General features: G+C 46.4%; 1 protein-coding gene across 9 annotated transcripts in view; it reads left to right on the top strand.

The window, feature by feature from the left end:
- The window catches only part of BDH1 (3-hydroxybutyrate dehydrogenase 1), a 63,251-nt gene that overhangs the window by 18,471 nt on the left and 38,745 nt on the right, over positions 1-6,035 (top strand). For 3 of the 9 annotated variants that reach the window (XM_063807442.1, XM_063807446.1, XM_063807443.1), the window contains exon 2: positions 60-211. The exons of the other annotated variants lie outside the window; for them this stretch is intronic. The gene's annotated coding sequence lies outside the window, so the exon portion shown is untranslated. The remainder of the gene's footprint in view (positions 1-59; positions 212-6,035) is intronic. 9 annotated transcript variants of the gene reach the window in all.

Below are 6,035 nucleotides of genomic sequence, written 5' to 3'. Positions count from 1 at the left end.
GGGGAAGTGTTTGGTGCTGCGCGCGGCGTCGAACTCCGCGTTTTTTTTTTCTTTTCCAGCCAGTCAGCCTGGAAATCTGCCTGTAGTCAGCTGATGCAGAGTCACCCTGCAGTTCCTACTTTGAGGGGTTGCAGAAGCACATATTTCACTATGGAGGGCCGCCTGCAGGCCTCGCGCTGACAGGATCTTTTGTGACGCTGCAAATGTCCTGGTCAGTGTCCTTCTTTCTACAAGAGGCGTTGGAGCCGGGCTCTGCATAGGGCGTATATATCCCTGGCCGCCAAGGAAGCTGACCCTTGAAATTTGTGAAGCTTTCATATTCACTCAATATACATTTACAGAGCCTCTACTTCCTGTCAGGCATCACACAATAAATACTCGGAGGAGCAAGAAGAGAGTGATTCAACATTTGGGTCTTGTCTGTAGGGTGCTCACAGTCCGGGTGGGGATTGGTGGTAGGATGGGGGCTTGTGAATGTTTATAAACAGAAATCCCTCGAATACGACCCTGGCTAGGTAGGTGCAGTTACAGAGGCACAGAAGGGAGGAGATTGGGCGACAGATTTTTGAATTAGGGGATTAGAAAAGGCAGCTCGGGAGAGTTATCTGAACCGGCTAGGACTCGGTCAGATGCAGTCAGTTTGGTATAGGATGAGCAAGGCTCGGAAATTGGAAAGTACAGGGCTTGTTGAGGGATGGTGTAGCAAACGGTTGAATGAGTAGAGGAGAAAAGTATAGTTGGAGATACGGTTTGGAGGAGCCAGGTGAGGACTCGGGGGCTCAGCTTGTGTCCTCGGGTGTGAAATGCAGTAAGCACTTGTGAATAGAAAGGCTGCTTAATCATTTGCACTACTGTCATTTGTCACACCTGGACCAAACATCTTGGAAATGGCTTTGATTCTTCCTTCTTTCATATCCTACACTCAATCTGTTGGTAAATGGTAGTGGACTCTACCTTCAATATAAAGCCAGACTTACCAATTCTAATCAGTTCCATGGTTTTCACCAAGGCTGGTGTACATTTCTAAGGAACACGTTTTCACATCTCACTGCAGTGGTGCGATATACAACCCTCATGACTGCACATGGTGGCCCTGGATTACTGCCACAGATCCTAACGGGTCTCCCTGCTTCTGCTCTAGTCCATCCTCAACTTATTATTAACCCAATGAGAGTTACCTTTTTAAAAATGTAAGTCTGATAATGGCACTCCTCTTCTTAAAACTCTTCTTCTCTTTTTTTTTTTTTTGAGACAGAGTCTTGCTCTGTTGCCAGGCTGGAATGCAGTGGCGTGATCTCGGCTCACTGCAATCTCCACCTCCTGGGTTCAAGTAATTCTCCTGCCTCAGCCTCCCAAGTAGCTGGGACTACAGGTGTGAGCCACCACACCCAGCTAATTTTTGTATTTTTAGTAGAGACGGGGTTTCACCATGTTGGCCAGGATGGTCTCGATCTCTTGACCTCGTGATCTGCCCACCTCGGCCTCCCAAAGTGCTGGGATTACAGGCGTGAGCCACCACACCCAGCCAAAACTCTCTTAATTCATTTAATTATGTACCAGCCAGGCGTGGTGGCACACACCTGTAATCTCAGCACTTTGGGAGGCCGAGATGGGCAGATCATTTGAGGTTAGGAGTTCGAGACCAGCCGGGCCAACATGGTGAAACTCCGTCTCTACTAAAAATACAAAAATTAGCCAGGCATGGTGGTGCATGCTTGTAACCCCAGTTACTTGGGAGGCTGAGGCAGGAGGATTGCTTGAACCTGAGAGGTGGAGGTTGCAGTGAGCCAAGATTGCACCCCTGCACTCCAGCCTGGGTGACAGAACGAGATTCCATCTCAATGAATCAATCAATCAATATTGTGTGTCTGTTGTGTGCAGGGCACTGCTGTACATGTTGGAGATACAACAGTGAACAAAACAGACAAAAATTCCTGTTCTCAAAGAGCTTATATTCTAATGAGACTGAACAACAACCAACAAGATAAATATGTACAACATGTAGAATGCTATAATGTAATAAAGTGCCAAGGAGGAGGAAAAGATGGAAGCAGAGAAGGGGGATAGTCAGGGTTGGGGTGGGATAGATGGGGTGGCCAGAGAATGTCTTAGTAAACATTTTAGTAAAGGACTGTGGATATTGAGGGAAGAGTGTTCTAGGTAGAGGGAACAGTAAGGACAAAGGCCCTAAAGCAGGAGCTGGCTTGCTATGTTCCAAAGACAGCAAGAAAAAGCCACTGTGACCAGAGTACAGTGAACCAGGTAGGAATGAGGTCAGAGAGACGATGGAGACCCAGAACATGGAGGGCCTTGTAGGCAAACTCTAGATTTTGGCTTTTACTCTGGCAGGAGTTTGGTGAGGCGTGACATGATCTGATTTATGTTCCGCAAGATCCTGCAGGCTGTGTTGACCAGAATCTGGAGGAACTACAGTGGAAGCGGAGAGTCTAGTTGGGAGGCTATTGCAATAATCCAGGCAAGAAGGGATGAAGGCTTGGACTAGGCTGGTAGTGGAGGTTCCTAGATATATGTGAAGGTGGCATTGATAGGACTGGCCGAGCACTGGGCTGTGGAGTGTGCAGGAAAGGGGAGTCAAGAATGAGGAAGATTTAGAGGAACAGGTCTGCGGGACAATAGCACAGGCTCAGTTTTGCACAGGTTGCATTTGAGATACGTAGTAAACATTCAAGTGGAGATGTTAGATGCGCCGTTGTCTGAGTTCAGGGGAGAAGGTTGGGTTGGAGATCAACCTTCGGGAGTTGGCGGCATGTGAATCGTATTTAAAGCTATGAGTGCTCGTCATGGTGCGGAGAACAGACCAAGAACAGAGTCCTGAGACTCCGTTGTTTAGTGGCCTGCCTTTAATTTGGTAGGCAAGCCCTGTTCTCCTAGCGAAAAAATGCCCACTTGATCTGGCAGTTGTAATTATGGCAGTTTTGACAGCTCGGGTAACACTTTGTCTTGGGGAAGGACAGAAGAGGAGTGGAATGGGGGAAGCACAGGTTCCAGTGTCGTTATAAGGTCATTATAAATGAGGCATTCTCAGAATAGGGGTCAAAACTGAGAATTAATACACCTCATATGCTGTTGGTGGGAATGTAAATTAGTACAACCACTACAGAGAATAGTTTGTAGGTTCCTCCAAAAACAAAAAATAGAGCTACCATAGGATCCAGCAGTACCACTGCTGGGTATATACCCAAAAGGAAGGAAATCAGTATATCGAAGAGATATCTGCACTCCCATGTTGGTTCCAGCACTTTTTACAATAGCTAAGATTTGGAAGCAACCTAACTGTCCATCAGCAGATAAATGGATAAAGAAAATGTGGTACATATACACAATGGAGTAGTATTCAGCCAGAAAAAAAGAATGAGATCTGTCATTTGCAACAACGTGGATGGAACTGGAGGTCATTATGTTAAGTGAAATAAGCCAGGCACAGAAAGACAAGCTTTGCATGTTCTCACTTATTTGTAGGAGCTAAAAATTAAAACAATTGAGCTCATGGAGATGTAGTAGAATGATGGTTACCAGAGGCTGGGACAGGTAGTGAGGGTCTGTGCAGTGGGGAGAAGATGGGATGGTCAATGGGTACCAAAAAGTTAAAGAGAATGAATAAGAACTAGTATTTGCTAGCATAACACAGCGACTATAGTCAATGATCATTTAATTGCACATATAAAAATAACTAAAAGAGTATAATTGGATTGTTTGTAACACAAAGGAGAAATGCTTGAGGGGGTGGATACTCCATTTTCCCTCAGGTGATTATTACATATTGTATGCCTATATCAAAATAGTACCCCGTAAATATATACAACTACGACCTACCCACAAAAATAAAAAGTTAAAAATAATAGTGTTCTGCCTTCAGTTTTAGCTACTATTGATTTGGTGGCAAGTGGCAGAAACGTCCAGCCTGCTTAAATTACACAGAGACTGTAAAGGCACAGCATGGCTTCTGGAGCTGGGGGGCAGATGGGAGGCGGCTGCTGCTGCTGTTGCTTTTCTCCCTCCCTCCCTCCACCTCCACCCCTGCTGCTTTCTGCATGAGCATCTTATCCCCCCACCCCCTGCAGATCGGCTTTCTCCCTCTCTCTGTGGCTTCAGGGCCCAGTGGAGTGTAGCTGCCGTCCTCCAGCAGCCCCATTGCATGGCCCTGCGCCACAGAGCATGGTTCGCATTCTCTCACGGTGCCAGGGGACAGAACAATGGGTTCACCTTGGGTCTGGTGTCTCTTCCTGGCTCAGTCCTCCGTGACCAAAGCATAGTCTCTGCAGCTGCAGAGGCCAAATCCTATGAGGGAGGGGCAGGTCTGAGAGGAGGGGACATCAGGCGAGCAGGACAGACCCCCGAAAGGTAGTCACTGCAGAGTGTTTGTGGTGTGTTATCGGAGGAGAACTGGTCGCCACCCAAGCCTAATCTGGTGACTGGAATGTCTCTCAGGACGATCAAGGTGTCTGCATTGGGTGTGCCTAATGTTAGACCCTTGGCTTTTATTGAAGGTCCCTGTGAAACAAGCCATGTGAGTGTCATCTCTGCATGTATGATACAGTGGTGGTGAGAACACTGTCTACTATATCACTTGATGTTCCTGTGTAATTATTTCTGACTTTTGTTTGAGAATGGTTACTTCTCTAAGGAATGTTAGGTGTCTTTTTGAACGAGGGCTTGAAAACTTGTCAGGTTTTCCGTTTGCATGACCTCAAGGAAGCTCCCACGTATAGCTGAGCTGGGTTGGAACTTTCAAGCAAGATTCTACGAAATGTTCGGAAGAGGAATGGCCAAATATATATATATATATATATATATATATATATATATAAAATAGTTATTTGATTATAGTGCATATATAGATATATATGGTCAGGAATCTCAAAACTCAAATGCCCATAGTGTCCAGGCAATTAACAAAGATGATATGGATAGTTTTAACATAGTAAGTACAAACTGTTTGTATTGAGTTCAAGCATAGCTTAGCTGCCTAGTTACACTGCTTTTTAAAACAGCAGGCTGGCCAAACAAATCAGCCAAGTAGAACATGTTTAGGTAGGCTGCCAGTTGTAGGATTTGGGAAGCTGACACAGAAATTTGCTGGTCTGAAGCTCTTCAGTGTGAGGTCTCTGCATTGGCTGTTTCCCTGCATAACCCCAGCTTGCCCTCCTCGGGGCAGGACCTTTGCCTCCCACTTGGGAGTGGCAAGGGCCCATGTAGGATTCATGTCCAGAAACACCTGAGTTCTCTTTCCTGCCTCGTGTGACCCGGTTTGCTGGGGATACCTTGCCTCTGCTGAGAATGTTAGTACTGGGAATGCCTGCCCCTTTGAGGGGAGCCCCTGCTGCTGCCTCACAGGAAAGCCCCCAGCTGTGACCTCTGCAAGATGGTCATGTTGGAATGGAACACAGTGAGCCCAGCAGTGAGGAAGGATGCGCACGCTGTTTTCTTTTTCTGGAGTAAGAGTGCTTTCCATGTGTTATACCTTGACAGTGGAGAGGGCCCTTGAGAGAATCCCCAGGTGTTTCTAGCATTAAAAAATGTCTCCAAGATTCCAGGTTGATATGTGAGCATCGTGATTTTGTGACAGTATCTTATGAGTTTGGTCCCTGGGAGTCAAGCCCCCTGTGCTCAGTCACCTCAGGGCAACTAATTACTTGACTTTCAAGGCTGAGGAGACTGAGCACCCGCCTCCCACAGCCATTTCTGTTCCCAAACTAAAAGGCAAGAAAGTGGTGTGTGAAGTTTGAGAACTTAATATTTACAGAGAATAAGGCCTGGCACAAAACATGAAGATGGCAGACAGCTACCCTGAAGAGTCTTTGGGAGCCCTGCAGTGGAAATAGCTGCATGTTTAAGAAACACGCATGCAACAGACTACATTGAGAACAGTGCATTGTTCAAGGGACTGAGTTTTTTGTTTTTTTTGTTTTGTTTTTTTTTTTGAGACGGAGCCTTGCTCTGTCACCCAGGCTGGAGTGCAGTGGCGTGATCTCAGCTCACTGCAACCTCCGCCTCCTGGGTTCAAGCGATTCTCC

Source organism: Pan troglodytes, chromosome 2, assembly GCF_028858775.2.
Source record: "Pan troglodytes isolate AG18354 chromosome 2, NHGRI_mPanTro3-v2.0_pri, whole genome shotgun sequence".
In the NCBI taxonomy this organism is placed as follows: Eukaryota; Metazoa; Chordata; class Mammalia; order Primates; family Hominidae; genus Pan; species Pan troglodytes.
Note: the sequence above shows the minus strand (reverse complement) of the source record. Positions and strands in the feature narration are given on the sequence as shown.